At 37.6% G+C, this 15,081-nt stretch overlaps 1 protein-coding gene across 4 annotated transcripts in view; it reads left to right on the forward strand.

Moving 5' to 3' along the window:
- Nucleotides 1–314: 314 nt before the first annotated feature.
- Nucleotides 315–15,081, forward strand: part of LOC104605336 (uncharacterized) — a 32,044-nt gene continuing 17,277 nt past the window's right edge. Inside the window, exons 1-2 of one of the 4 annotated variants that reach the window (XM_010270059.3) lie at nucleotides 315–710; nucleotides 836–1,033. The gene's annotated coding sequence lies outside the window, so the exon portion shown is untranslated. Of the gene's footprint in view, nucleotides 711–835; nucleotides 1,034–11,158; nucleotides 11,282–15,081 lie in introns of all 4 variants that reach the window. The other 3 variants (XM_010270057.3, XM_088893435.1, XM_010270058.3) reach the window with 3 other exon arrangements.

Genomic DNA, 15,081 nt, shown 5'->3' on the forward strand with positions numbered 1-15,081 from the left:
ATAAGTAAGATAATGGTAAATGAATGGGGTGTAGGGGATTTTGCAAAGAGTAGATGTTCTAGTCAATTTCTTACAACTTAGGGATAATTTAAAAATTTTTTCAAAAAATAATACAAATTTATTTATTATCTAACAATAATAACCCAAAAATAATGTTTAGGTTAGAATCAATTTGACTCACAATGGGCTCCGCTAATAATTATTTTAAATATAAGACTAAGCGCTGAAATCAGAGCTGACCCCGCCCTAGCTTATGTTTCAGGCCCAGAAGCTGGGCCGGGGCTTAGGCTATAACCCTTATTAGAGGTAGGCTGGCCGAATGCCGATGGTCACCCCTAGATTTAAGGGTGGGGGGAGAGAGCCTGAAGATTTGCGGCTCCACTGGAGTTGGAGGGATGGAGATGTCAGATGCCTCAACACAAATTCAACTATGGGTCATTTGGCGGAAATAATTTCAAAATTTTGCATTTTGTTTCGTTTTATTTTGCTTTCATGTTTTTTTTTTTTTTCTTCGAGCCCCAACACTTTCCTCTCCCCTTTCTCTCACTCCTCCACCCTCTACTCCCCCGCCGGTCACCATCAATTTCCACAACCGGCGATCCCTCCCTCACCCTCTCGGTAGTCCCTGTTCTATTCGTCTTCTCTCGCCACGAACGCGCCGCTGCAAATCTGGCCACCTCCCACGCCCGGCGACAACACCACAAAACCAGGTAAGTTATAGAAATATACAACTTGGTTAATAGTTAAACGTTTCTACAACTCTGTTATTAGTCAAATATATCTGCATTTGGTTTGTAGACTTCGATACCTATTGTATATTATCTGATCGAGTTAGGTATTCTCCCGGTCTGCATCAATTGCACCAACTGATCCGAGTCTGAATTGTAGGCTTAAGTGGTTCTATTCAATCATCGAGTTTTCCTATCATGGCCAATGATTTGGAATTCCAATCCCATTGAGAAAAAGCTCTTCCTTCAACTCCCCTTGTTGATGGCTTGAAATTGAAACTGCAAGCTTTGGAATGCAGATTAAGGTATTATTGCTTGGAAAGTTATGATGGAGATTAATGCAAGTGTTATTGCTTTGAAAACCATAATTGGGATTTGCAACTGAACAACAGATTATGGTATTTAGTGGTTAAAAGCAAATGTGGCCTTCGCCAAAAATTCTAGAATTTAGGATAGAGAATTTCTTGTTTTTCCTTCGTAACTCGTCAGTTCTTCCATTTTAACTTTTCTAATTACATTTTATATGACGTTGGCTCCTGTAATAAAGCTAGATATATGGATGGGTGAAGTTTCCCTCTGCTAGAAATTGTGACTTCATCTAGTTTTCCTTTGTAATTTCGTATTTCAAATCTGGAACTACTAAATCTGCTTCATTTAGTATTCAACTTTCTGCTCATAAGGAAGTAGAAGACATCCCATACGGGGAGAACGGGGGAGGGGGCGCCAGTGGTAGAAGTTGATGGTGGGCGAGTAGAGGGTGGAATGGGGGAGAAAGGGGCAAGGAAGAGGGTTAGGGCTTGAGGAGAATAAATGAAAATAAAAACAAAACAAATGAACATTTTGAATCCACTCCTGTCAGTCTCCGTTAGGGGTATTGCTATTGCACGTGGGTGTTCAGCTAATCCCAAGTCCCAACTTATAGTTCAACAAATGAAGTACAGAAGGTCTTGGTGCCTCAAGAAAAAGTTTCTTTTTAAATTATGGTGCTCCCATGTGCTATATAGTACATAAGAGAGAATGGATATGGTCAGTCTTCCTCCTTACTGTACTATTCCCCAATACATTGAATTCCTTGTTACCTCCTGCTTTGACAGCCCATCAGAAAAACAATTAGCAGACCTTGGTGTCCATTGAATGACTGCTCTCAATTCCTTCAATTTCTCTTTTGCTTCTCTGATTTCATATCCGTGCTCCCATGGCCCCTCTTCATTAGTTCCCAACCAGCCTATTATGTCCTTGGAGTCCCCTTCTACTATTAGCTTGTTATATCCCATTTCTTTTGCCTTTTCTAAACCTGTTAACAACTTTCAATTCTGCTCTGGTCGAACCCCCACATCTATAGCTCCAAAGTGCATGATCAAACATCACAGAAAGGATTTCTTACCACATCTCATATCCCGATGGGCCTGGGTTGCGTAAGCTGCACCCATCAAAGTTCAGTTTGAAAAAATGGAAACAGTGGTGCTTGCTACTCTGCTTGTATTCTTGATCTTTTTGGAGCAGAATCAGCAACTTCCCTTTAACTTCTTATAACACACTCGGTCTTAAATGGGGCAATCATCTCCTCAGTCCTAAATCAATGTGCCAATTTGATGGATATGTTGTCAATGCTTATCCTTAGACCATTTTTTATCATTAAAAATGTGATTGTTCGTCTCTTCCCACAGACACCATAAAGTAGCAGCCTTTGCACACCTTCACAACATCTTGCCTCCTTCGTTGAAGGAGTAAAGGATTCATCAAACAATTGTTTCAGGTCATCTGGCGGCCTTCACCTGCACCCAAACAACAACAAAAAGTTAACCCAGATAGCAATCATAAAATTGGAGATTTAGCAGATGAAAAGAATTTTCACCATTAGCTTTGCACATTGGGCATAAATGAGGAGATAAACACTAGGATTGTATTTCCCATTGCAAGTTTTCCATAGTATTAATTTTATTGTGATAGACCTCCCAACAAAAAAGATTGATTTCTAGGCGGTAGTGGTCCTCTCCAAATGACTCTAACTAGGCAGCAAAGAAACTTGAAACTGTGTCGCTGATGACAATCTCTGGTAAGAATCCTAATTCTCTCTCTTTTCTTTTTCTCTTATCTTTTAGTCCTCTCATCATTCCTATCTTGATCTCCCCTGTCCTACTTCTGTCTGCTTTTTCCACTCTTTAACACCATAATTGACCCTTCTTCCTCGCTTCAACATTAGTTTTGCCAACTCCTTTTTCCTTCGAGTTGATCCCTACAAGAAAAGAGAGGTTCATCACTTCACAGGGAAAAGGAATAGAAGCATGAGATAAATAGTGCAAGAATCCAGAACTTTAGTCACATCTTCAACTTGTACCATTGAATCTAGTTGTAGTTTTTTGGTCTTTTCTTCTAATTCAAATTCAATCTTATCTCACTCTATCTTGTTAGTGCTTAGTTGATTTTATCACCTTGAACTCACATTTGGAGGTTTAGTTGCTTCTGTTTCTTCATATATTTTTTGGTAGTAAATAAAAAAAAAATTATAAATTATAAAAATGGAATACAAACAAGTAGGTCTTATTCTTCATGACTGCCAATTCAAGTATCATGGCTATATCCCAGAACAATGGGGGAAGCATGCAATACTTGTTCACCCCTTGAGGTTCTATGAAGTATAAGAGATAGATTTACTATTGTTTTTTTTTTTTTTCTCAAGTTTTTGTTATTTCTTTTGGGTCCATGTTACTTTAGGGAGATCAACCATGGAAGCTATCTTTCTTTTGAGAAAATTGATAGAAAAGTTTAGAGAGAAGAAAGGAGATGTGTATATGGTGTTCATTGGTCTAGAAAAAAATACAATAGAGTCTTTGAGAGATAATATGGTGGGTCTTGGAAAAGAAAGAGGTTGAATTAGTCTATTGGATGAAAGCCATGTAATTGAAAAATTAGTGGATTTGGAAAAGGTTGTAAATGTAGAAGTTGAAGTTTGCAAATCAATGGGCCTGTTTGTCCTAGGTGATAATAATTATGCGGCTGTTTGGAAAGTCTTTTTGGGAAGATCTTCTGGTAGCTTTGACATTCAAAAGACGCATTGAGCTTTTGCATGAAGATTTGAGCAGCCCGAAGCTAGTTTTGGCTACCATGCGTCTTTCCTTGTCTTTCTGTGTGAGAATAAAGCGAGAAAGATGCGAAAAGCTCCATCTGGAGCTTCCCGAAATCAGCCCAAAATGGGCTTCTCGCGTCTTTTCGGCACACTGACTTTTGGCGGTTAGATCTCTTATGAACCAAACGGAAAAAAGACCGTGGTGCGGTCTGCCCCGACTTGTAAACAACCGAAAGACTGCGTGTAAAGATGTGCCAAATGGGATATATTCAATAAGTTGGAAGCCAAATATCATATGCTTATCATTAATAAGCCCAATGTTAGGTTCCCTATTTTAGAAGGTGGACCGCTGAATAATATACCGTTTTGCTCCATCTTACCATTAAATTTGGGATTTTCAATTTTTTTTTTGAATTTTATCAAAACGATTGAGACAAAGGGAGACTTATCCTATGCAGAAGCATTAAAAAGGGAGGGCAATTGTTGAACTGAGAATGAATTGTTGAGCTGACTCGATTTCTAGGAACCCACCACATGACGACTTAAGAGGCATGTGCAGGAGCAAGTGTGAGGTGAGGGGGGACAATAAAATTGATCTATTATTATCCCCATCAACTTTGACAGTTGAACATGGGCAAATTCTTCCCAGATGCAATGGGTGAGGCGAGACAGGCCTAACCCTTGCTATGCCGGGGCCAAGGCTGAATGGAGAGAAGATGAAGAAGATGAGCAATGGGTCGATTGTGAAGACACGGTTCAAGTTTGTTTGGATAGTGACAATGACCTTCACCTAGTTTCTCTCTTTAAGGGAAGAAAGATCGATGATAACAAGAAGGGTGTACAAAGCAAGAAGCAATTTCACACCAATAAAGGAAGAAGTAGGGAAGTGTGGCGAATTTCAGGTAGTGGCCTAAAGAATCAATTTCAATGTTAGGAGGTAAACAAAGGTATCCAAGGGATAAGGACAAGAGTCCATGCGAATGACAAGGACAAGATGACTAGTTGATGATTTGGCAAGGGAACCAAGAAACTGCAAAGGATAATTTGGCAGGGAGATCAACACTTGAGTTGGCTAAGTCTAGTGCAAGTTTGAAGCCCTCCCAACTCCCAAGTGAATAGTATTGATGCTAGGGGTGTGGAGAGTCACTAAAAGAAACAGAGATTCAAAGGAGCTGCTACTCTATCTCCTATTGTGTCTTCCTCTCAATCAAATACTGGTAACCTCTGTAACATTGTTGGTTTAGCTTTTGATACTAATCTGTAATCTCTACCTTTCTAGTTCTACAGATTTTTTCAGATCCCATCCATGGCTCCAATGTGCATTTCGTAGTGCCTATAGAAAGAGAGTTTGCGAGGGGCTTTGGAAGAGGAGTTGGTGGAAAAGAAATAGTTGGGGACAGGGAAGGAGGGTTGCTCGATTTTGGGGCTAGGGAGGAAAGGTTGAAGAAAACTAAAGACCTTGTTGTACTTGTACCTAGTAAGGGGTTGGGTATGTATGGGGAAAAAGGGATTTCAAAAGGAAATCAGACCTAGGAGAGACTAGAAGGTGAGGAGTCGGGGAAGGAAGAAAAGGATGGAGTTGGAAAGAATATAAGAAGTGAAGAAGCTTAGAATGCAAATGACCCGATGATGGATCTGGTTGACAAAATGGGCTCGAAGATGGAAAAAGTTAAGGAAGTGAAACCTCAAAGCAAAGAAATCAAAGGAAAGGGAGGTAAAAAGGAGAAGGAAGTTAAATGAAGTTGAGAAACATATTAATGATGTGGAAGGGGATAAGGAGATTAGTGCTAGAGGAGGAAGAAGGAAGGGAGGCCTATAGGATAGGTGGGGGTTGGGTTCAGTCTTTGTGATCATGAAGATTATTAGTTGGAATGTAAAGGGGTTAGGGGAGTGCCACAAAAAGAAGAGCAATTAAAGAGGTGATGAGGAAGGAAAGATTGGACTTTGTCTTGATCCAGACATCTAAAATTCAAGATGTAGATAAGAATTATTTGGCCAGAGAGGAATATTAATTGGAGCTTTAATCCACCATAGGGCGCATCAAGGAGCATAATAACAATTTGGAAGGAAGAGGTAGTTCAATGTTTGGAAGAGTTGGTGGGCAAATTCTCAATGGACCTTGGTGCTCAGGAGGAGACTTCAGTGTTGTCAAATTTGTGGGTGAGTCAAATGGGGGTAGACAAAGGATTACATCAAGCATGAGAAAGTTCAATACTTTCATTGAGGCCTTTGAGTTAAGAGATACTTAGTTGGGATAATCTTGCTATACTTGGTCAAACCTCCAAGCGAATTCCATTTTGTCTAAGATTGATAGATTTTTAGTTTCACTAGATTGGAAAGAGCATTGGCTAGGATTATTTGGGAGAACTCTACCTAGAATCACCTCAAACCATTGGCCCATTTGTTTGTTTAAGAGGATTAATGATGGTGGCCCAATTCCTTTTAGATTTGAAAATATGTGGCTCACTCACCTGGATTTTAAAGAGAAGGTCAAGATTTGGTGGGATAGCCTGGGTCAATCACCATGTGGGAAGTCAAAAAATTCGTAAAGATATTACAACTGTTGAAAATGGAAATTAAAGAATGGAATAAGGAGAAGTTTGGAAGATTGGAGGAGAAAAAAGCTGATTTGATTTTTCAAATTGAGGAAATTGATAGGAAAGAGGTAGAGGGCTCCTTAGTTGGTGGTGATAGGGAATTGAGATGGTCTTTGAGGACACAGTATTGAGAGAGGAAATGAGTTGGAAGCAAAAGTCTAGAGAGAGGTGGATCAAAGAAGGGGATGGAAATAGAAGATTTTTCCATGGCTTGATTACATCTATAATGATGGGGATAATGAGATTACAAATCAAGTGAGATTGCTAAGGCATTTTTGGAGCATTTCAAGTCAATTTATGGAAGATCTCTAATTGAAAGGTGGATGGCTGAAGGCATTGATAGGGAGACATTGGGGTGACTCAAGTGCAGTTCTTGGAAAGAAGATTGAAGAGGATGAGGTGAATGAAGCAGGTTTTTTTTTTTTTCTATGAATAGATCAAAAGCTCTGGGGCTTGATGGTTTTACAATGGCCTTCCATCAAGATTGTTGGGACATAATCAAAGGAGATCTACTCAGAGTGTTTAGTGAGTTTCATAGAAGAGGGGTTACTAGTCTGGATATGAACTCTACATTTATAGAATTGGTCCCAAAGAAGAGCAATGCTAACCGACCAGAGGACTTTAGACCTATAAACCTAGTCATCGGTATCTACAAGGTAATAGCAAAGGTGCAGTCTTTGAGGATTAAGAAAGTGATTCCCCTGCTTATTTCACAATCTCAAGGGGCTTTTGTACAAGATAGGAAAATAGTTGAATAAATTCTAATTGTTAATGAATGTGTGGAGGCCCAAAAGTGATTAAAGAGGAAGGGAGTGGCTGTAATGTTGGACTTGAAGAAAGCTTATGATTTGGTGGATTGGAATTTGTGGTGTAAATGGATTAGAGGCTGCTTACAATCTATTTATTACTCAGTAAGTAGATTTCAAGAGCAAATTGCTTGTAGTTGTTCAGAGGTTGGCCAGTTGGGAGAGGTCGTATTTTGATTACTTGCAATTTGTAGATGATATTTTGATATTTTGTGGTGGAGACTATAGTGAGGGGGCAGAAAACTTGAAGTTGGTGGTGAAACTCTTTGAGAGGTTGTCTAATATGAGGATCAATTGGTTGAAGAGTTTTGTTGTTGGAACCAATATAGAAGAAGAATTAAGGGTTATGGCAAGTTCCCTAGGTTGTGAGAAAGGAGAGTGGGCTTTGAAATACTTAGGATTACCCCTAGGTGATAACCCCAGATCTGCTAGTTTTTGGTCTACAATGGTGGAAAGAGTTGAGAAGCGTTTAGTTGGGTGGAAAAGGAACTACATTTCGATGGGGGGTGGGGAATAACTCTTATTAAGTCCACCCATGCAAATCTTCCAGTGTACTACACGTTAGTGTTTAGGATGCCACAAGAGATAGTGAGGAAAATTGAAAAAATCATGAGGGCATAGTTGTCAAGGCAACGCCTAGGCAACAAGGTGCCCTTGGAGGCTCACCTTGCCCAGTCGTCAAGCACTTTTTTATACTGTCTTATAAAATACTTTTATATTGTTATTTTTTATAAAATAGATATTAAACCAAAATATTCATTTTTTGTGTTTATAAATTAATTTCTTTTTATTATTTTCTTATTTGTTTGGGTTTAATCAACACTAACTTTGCTAATTGCTTTATTGAACCCTCAAAGACTTCAAAATCTGAACCAATAAGGGAAGAACTTGAAATTTTGTCTATCACATTTCTTTTTCTTTTTCTTCTTCTTCTTCTTCTTCTTCTTCTTCTTCTTCTTCTTCTTTTTCCACCTTTTCTTTTCTTCTTTTCCTTATATAAAAAATAGGGGTTCAGCCCCTTTATTTTTTGAATTTTCTTTTCTTTCTTCTTTTTCTTCTCATGAATATGTTGATTTTCTAGACTTACACATTAGGTTTATAATTTTCTTATGAAAATTATGGATAGTTAGTAAGGAAAGATGGTTATGGAACCTAGGGAACTGCCCTAGGATATGTGGTTTTTACTTCAAAAAATCCATCGCCTAGGTGACTAGGCAACAAGGTGCCCCCTTATCGCCTAGCCACGCCTTGACGCCTTGAAAACTATGCATGAGGGATTTTGCTTAGCAAATGGTTGTGGAGATTCCCTAATGAAAATGAGAAACTATGGCACAAAGTTGTTGCTTGCTCTTTTCAGGTTTAAGGGTAAACCTATTTCTGACTTCATAAGTCAGCACCCTCATCCTTTAGAGCTGTATTAGAACCTTGGCTTTAATTGGAACCTTAGAGAATCTGAAATTCTTAGTGTGTCCGAATTGTTAAGCTTGCTGAATTCAATGGTTTTGGGAGAAGGAAGCTCGAATTCTACGGTTTGGGGGATTAATTCTGATGAGTTGTTTTCTTGTAAATCTTTCTTTAATTTCTTGATAGCCTCATCTCTTTCTCCTTTTTTTGCAGTTGTTAGCACCCAATTTTTGCTTGGCTCCTTCACTCTACGTCTTTGTACTTGCTCCCAACACTCTAAAATCATTTAGGTACGTTAACCACCAAATCCCATCCCAAAATCCCAGCAATCAACCATAGAAATTGATAAGATCTCATTTCAATTAGGGGTGGATTCGAGCTGAGCCGAGCCAAATATTTGAGTATTTGAGCTTAGCTCGGTAGAAAAATACAAGGCTCGAGTTCGGGCTCGAGCTCGATTCAAACTAGAAATGTAAGGTGACATGAATCTGCTCGAGCTCGAGCTCGTCTCGAATGAAGAATTCCTATGTTCGAGCTTGATTCAGGTTGAGCTCGATAATGAATCGAGCTTATTCAAGCTTGAATTCGAGCTTTCTAGTGAACCTATTTTCAAATTTCAAAGAGATTTCTCATGGACCCATTATAATAATACCATTATATGTAGGTGACATGAATCTGCTACTATAGGTCCCTCCACATATGAATGGGAATAGTTTATTTTTTTAAGGGTAAAAAATAAATAAACAAATTACAAAATATCATTTGAAGAAACAAAAGACATAAGATTAAACTAGAACAAAGCAATTCAGGTTATCATGCTGAAATAGCATGGAGCCCCAAATCTTATTTTTTACATTCATCACTACATAAAATCTAAAATTTTAGAAAAATGTTTGATAAATGATCTAAAATATAAATTTGATTACACTTCAAGAAAATATGCATGATATATCCATGGACATAGTCGTGCTAGCAGCAGTCTATTGTAGAATGATAAGATAACATCCATACATATCCCACACTTTTCATTCTCAATAGCAGTAATGTCCTACTGTCCTTTACAGATATTGCAGAAAATCATGAGCAAAACCACATATGCAAGTCATTTAGAGGCAACCAAATGCCCATAAGTGTGACACTTCTCCATTTGTTGTGCAAGTTCTCAAGTGGTGCAAGTAGGGGTGAGCAAAAAAAACTGAAAAACCGAACCGAAAGATCGGTTAACTGAACCGGTCGGTTCAGTGTTTTAAAAAACCGAAGGTACCGGTTTGGTTTCGGTTAACCAATATAGAAAACCAGTGGTTAACCGAACTGACCGGTATACATATATTTCTATATTATATACTATATATATTTTTATATATTATAAATTAATAAATATGCATTATATATATAAATATATTTATAATATATGATATATTATTTATTATTTAAAATATAATATTATGTATATTTATAATTTTTTATTATATATTTTTATATTTTTATAATATACATTGTAAAAATTAAAAAGCCGAAAAACCGACGAACTGAATTGACGGTTAATCGAACCGGTCAACCGGTTAACCGATTGGCTTTGGTTCGGTTTCGGTTACCGATTTTCCAAAAACCGTAGTACCGGTTCGGTTACAAAAAGCCAAACCATGAGCACCCCTAGGTGCAAGAACCAAGGCCTGGCATTCAATTAGATTATAATCAAGCTGCTGCAGGATTCCAGAGCAGAAAGTTGCTGTTTTTCCCGTTCTAGATTGCGCCTGCTGAATTACATCAAGCCCTTTGCAGGACAAAATTCCCCTTTGCTGTATTTTAGAGTCTTCAAACCCTTAGACAAATAAAGTAAAAAACTTTCAGTATTATAATCTATCCTTGAAAAAGAAGTGCCAAATCATCAAAACGTCATGCAAAATAAACTAAATAGGTCAGAAAAAAGTTCCATAACATGAATGGAAAACAAACTTTATGGTGTATTGCAGCACAAAATTTCATGATAAAACCACCAATGACAACAGTAGGAATGTTTAGGTGGGAGTCCAGACCATGTCAGGTTTCACATAAATACACCTAGAAATACCGAACTTCTATTTTTTTGAACCCCAGGTCAGATTTATCAGGTACCGTCAATCAGACCAAGTTTGATGAAAGATCTCATAAACTGGCATGTCAATTAATGCTTCATGCTAAACGTGATATGTGAATACACAACATGTTTAACTGAAAAATAGCAGAACGTGAAGGACCTGTACCTACCATATGCATAGATGCCCCTCAGAATATTCTCTTTCAAGCCCATGGCATCAAAACTTTCATAGACCTCATCATACGAGGTAAAACAATCTTGTCCATCTGCTGTGAACCTGTTCATTAAATCAAAATCATCAGTAGGAAGTTTTTAAAATCCTATGTACATATTAAATTCACAAGAGTAGAGTGGACAAACACAAAGGAAATTCATGCAAGGCCAAATGTATCACCGGCATTTTTTCTCCTTATTTCTTCCTGCTCTTTTCCTTTTATTTTATTTTTCACATTCTATTTTCTTTTTTTTTTTTTTTGAAGGGGAAGAAGACTTGTAGCTCATTCATTTTGGGATCATATTAATGCACATCAAATTGTGAACCTTTTGGTGCCAATCCTGCCATGACTGCAAATATTAAATCTACATGCACAAATTTCAAACAAGTAAGAAACTGAATAACTTTTTAGATAAGATAATGGAAACTTCAATGTTCATACAAACTCTTTCCATTTAATTGGTTGTAATGGATAATAAAAACAGTGCTACTAAAATCACAATTGATATATTCATTCTACAAACACGAACTGCACAAACAGCTTGTTTAAGTTCTCTATGGGATGCTAAAAATCTGAATGGATTGTTATACATTAGAATTAGGAAGATAGAGCAGATAGAAATGCATATGGAAAAACATCAAGTTTCAATCAAAGATATGAGCCAAGAATGGTTAAATAATGTATCCAAGCATTCACCCACAGAGAATTCATGTGGTAAATATCATAATCTATAAATGACAGGGAAGTAGAAAATTGTATGTTGCATAGAAGGTGAATTTACCCACAAAAGGCAATGTGAATGTTGCAAGATGAATTTACCCCAAAAAGATGCAAAATCTTTTACATGGGTAATGGAAAAGAACCATATAAACCACATGCAGTGCAAATTAAAGCTCCACATGTCAATAGAAGCATGAAAATCTTCTGCTCTTAGTGACTCCTAAAATGATTGAAATCGATACCTTCAATGTCTTTCAAGGCTAAGGCCAAGAAAATAATTGATTGGTATTCAGTCTTCCAATAACTGATTCAAATGGGAAAATTTTCCAGTCAAAACTATGACAGGCTTTTCCTTTCAAAGGCACCAACATATTGAAAATGGAAATAGGATCACATATTAGACGTTGAAGGTAATAGGAAACAAAAACCACTTTGACCACTTTTTCGGATGGAACCACTTTGTTTTCTCAAGCACTTATTACATCACCTTACAAGGCTTGGGATTTTAGTACATATTCTAGGTGAGAGGCATTGTACTAAATCAATTATGGCCTTCATTGGAAGTTCTAGTAGTGACTTTTCTCTTTCTTTAGTCCTCTCTAAAATCCCTATTTGCTTCTTCTTTTCCTCTTAAACCTAGAGATTTTGGGTTCGATTGCCAATGGAGTCGCTAGTTGTGAGCTTTGGAAAGCTCATGATTGGCCCAATAGAGTTGCCACCCAACTTGAGGTCTATCTAAGCTTTTAAAAAAACTAAATTCACTTAGTTAAACAAAACTAGAACACAAGAAAGGGCTGAAGATTGCAAAGTTCATGGAAAATGATTTCTTAAAAATGTCAACTATGGCTTAATAGGGATGTTTTCGAAAAGTGGGTACTGAATTCACTAAACCCCTCACTTCTCTCCCTTAAGCACCATGGTTGACAAAGCTAAAAGAATCTTTCCATGAACCTTATATTCCATCATTACAATAAGCAACAAAGAACTTATAAATCAAAGTAACTTACTAAAAATCAAGCTAAAACATTGATAATATGAGTTGAGAGGCTTACCTCTTGAGTGTAACCTTGACAGACAATTTCCAGCAGCTAAGATGGACTCTGAAATGTATGTTGAAGGTGAATTTCGACTAGCGGTTTGATTCCAGACGTTCTAATATGTGAAAAAAATGAATATTTCAAAGTATTCAGACTTGGTATGTGTTGGAGACAAGATTGAGAGAGCTGTAACGATTTGATGCATTTCAAAACCCTAAGGTTGCCATTTACATGGGGTTTGATTGTATTTTCGCTCAAGGCCGAGTTTTCTTGAGTTGGAGGTGCTCTATTCTTCTTTTTCCCCCTTTAACAAGGTGCTATTTATAGATGATAAAAAGCAGGCAAGGTCTGCAACTTCTTCTCCATGCGTCCAAGGCTTTATAGGGCTCTCTTCATGCATGAAATTTCAAAGATTTTGCTTGTAGAAGCTTTCTATCATCATTTTCGATGGTTCCCCATGAAAGATTAAAGAGATTTTGGGATTCCTAGCCTCCCAATGAGGTGTTTTTCGTATCTGACCCTGAATGGCTCAAATTAGGCATGTTAATGGAAGAAAACATAAATTAGAGATGGCCATACTGGCCTTTGTGTCATTTTTTAAGTTCAAGAAGGGTTATTTTAGGGTTTTTGGGCTTATTTAGCCTATTAGGAGCATCTTGATTGGTCCAAATGGTTAGAGGGGCTTAAGTGAAGGGCTAACATCAGCCACTAGCTCCTTAAAACCCTAGATTAGGGCCAACTAAGGGAAATTTAATTTGATGTACTAAAATGGAATCTGTTCAGTTTAACGGTCAAATGAAAGAGTTAGGTCGTGAAATTTGACGTATTGGGGTTTTTTGGTCTTTGAACGTGGTGGTGAGGTCCAATTGGTCAAATAAATCTTAAATAATGGGGATCTAGGGCTTGATTGCTCTAATCAATAAGATTTGTTTAAACAAAACCCTAGCTTGATTGATTAGCCAAATGAGGGAATCTCAAGATGAAATTTGGTGGATATGCATTATTAAATGTCTTGAATCTAGTGGATGAGATGGATCTTTGATTAGAGGTGTGGATTGAAATATTTGGTTTAGATTAAGGTTTCAACTTATAGTTCATCGACCAATGAGAAGGCTTAAAACAGAATCTTGCTAATTTCAGAAAGAAATGGGGGAATTTAATATTGAAGTTGAACGGGTGAGTTACTTTTAGGGTTTTGTTATTATTGAGAGGGGTTTGGTCATCAGGATTGTAACTCTTGGTGTGGTTTAATTGTAAACGTCGAATTGGAACATTTGTCAATGAGATGGTCAGTCAAAGAGATTGAATTGAAATTTAGTATGTGAGTGTAAATTAAGGTGTTGATTTGTGTGAGGAGTTTAGATTTATTGTAAGACACATAGGTCTTAGTTGTTTCAATCTTGTCTAATTTGGGGCCGTTGAAATAAGATCTTGTCAATTCCTATGGTTGATTGTTGGGATTTTGGAATGAGATTTGGTGGTTGACATATCTGAATGATTTTAGAGTGTTGGGAGCGAGTACAAAGTCGTAGGGTGAAGGAGGCAAGCAAAAATTGGGTGTTGACACTAGTCATGGAAGTTTGGTGCTTCCCTATTCCCTCGAAAATTAGTGCTTTCTGTTGGGAAGTGTTTCATGGTTGTATTAGTACTTTTGACTTGCTTCAAAGAAAAAGACTAACTTGGTGTTTTTCCTCCAACTAGTGTGCCACGTGTAAGTCAAAATGGTGAGATTGCATACTATCTTCCAATCTCTTGTCCTTTTGTTAGCTTTATTTGGAATTGGTTTGCTTCCCTCTTTGGTTGTAGATGGTCTTCTCTTGATAGGTTGGAAGGATTGTTTAACTCTATTAGGTTTAGCTGCACTAAAAGGAGGGGTAGGATCTTGGGGAGGTGCACTAGAGCAGTAGTGGTTTGGACTATTTGGGAGGAAAGAAATGCAAGAATATTTGAAGAAAGAGAAAGAAGCAAGGAAGCCTTGGTAGAAACCATAACCTCGAGAGTGGCATATTGGTTAAAAAGCCTAAAAACCATTTCAAGGTTGAAGACTTTTAGGGCTTGGGGTGTTATTGTTGCCTCTTCATCTAGAAGACAAAAATTTGTTGAGACATGGTCACCCCTAATAGGTGGTTGGAAAAAGCTAAATTTTGATGGGGGTTGTTTGGGTAATCCGGTCCCCTTAGGCATAGGGGGGCCATTAGGTATGAAGGAAACATTGTTGCTTTATACTCAGGACTTGCTAAACAAGGTGATGTGGCAAGATTAGAGCTTTTGACTACAGTATATGGGGTGGAAATGGCAAAAGAGTTGGGTATTAATAGATTAATCATGGTCACCCCTAATAGGTGGTTGGAAAAAGCTTTTTTTTTTTTTTTTTGATAATTTGAAGAAACTAAGAAAAAGCTAAATTTTGATGGGAGTTGTTTGGGTAAT

The sequence above is a fragment of the Nelumbo nucifera genome, chromosome 8 (assembly GCF_055504915.1).
Source record: "Nelumbo nucifera cultivar China Antique chromosome 8, China Antique-T2T, whole genome shotgun sequence".
In the NCBI taxonomy this organism is placed as follows: Eukaryota; Viridiplantae; Streptophyta; class Magnoliopsida; order Proteales; family Nelumbonaceae; genus Nelumbo; species Nelumbo nucifera.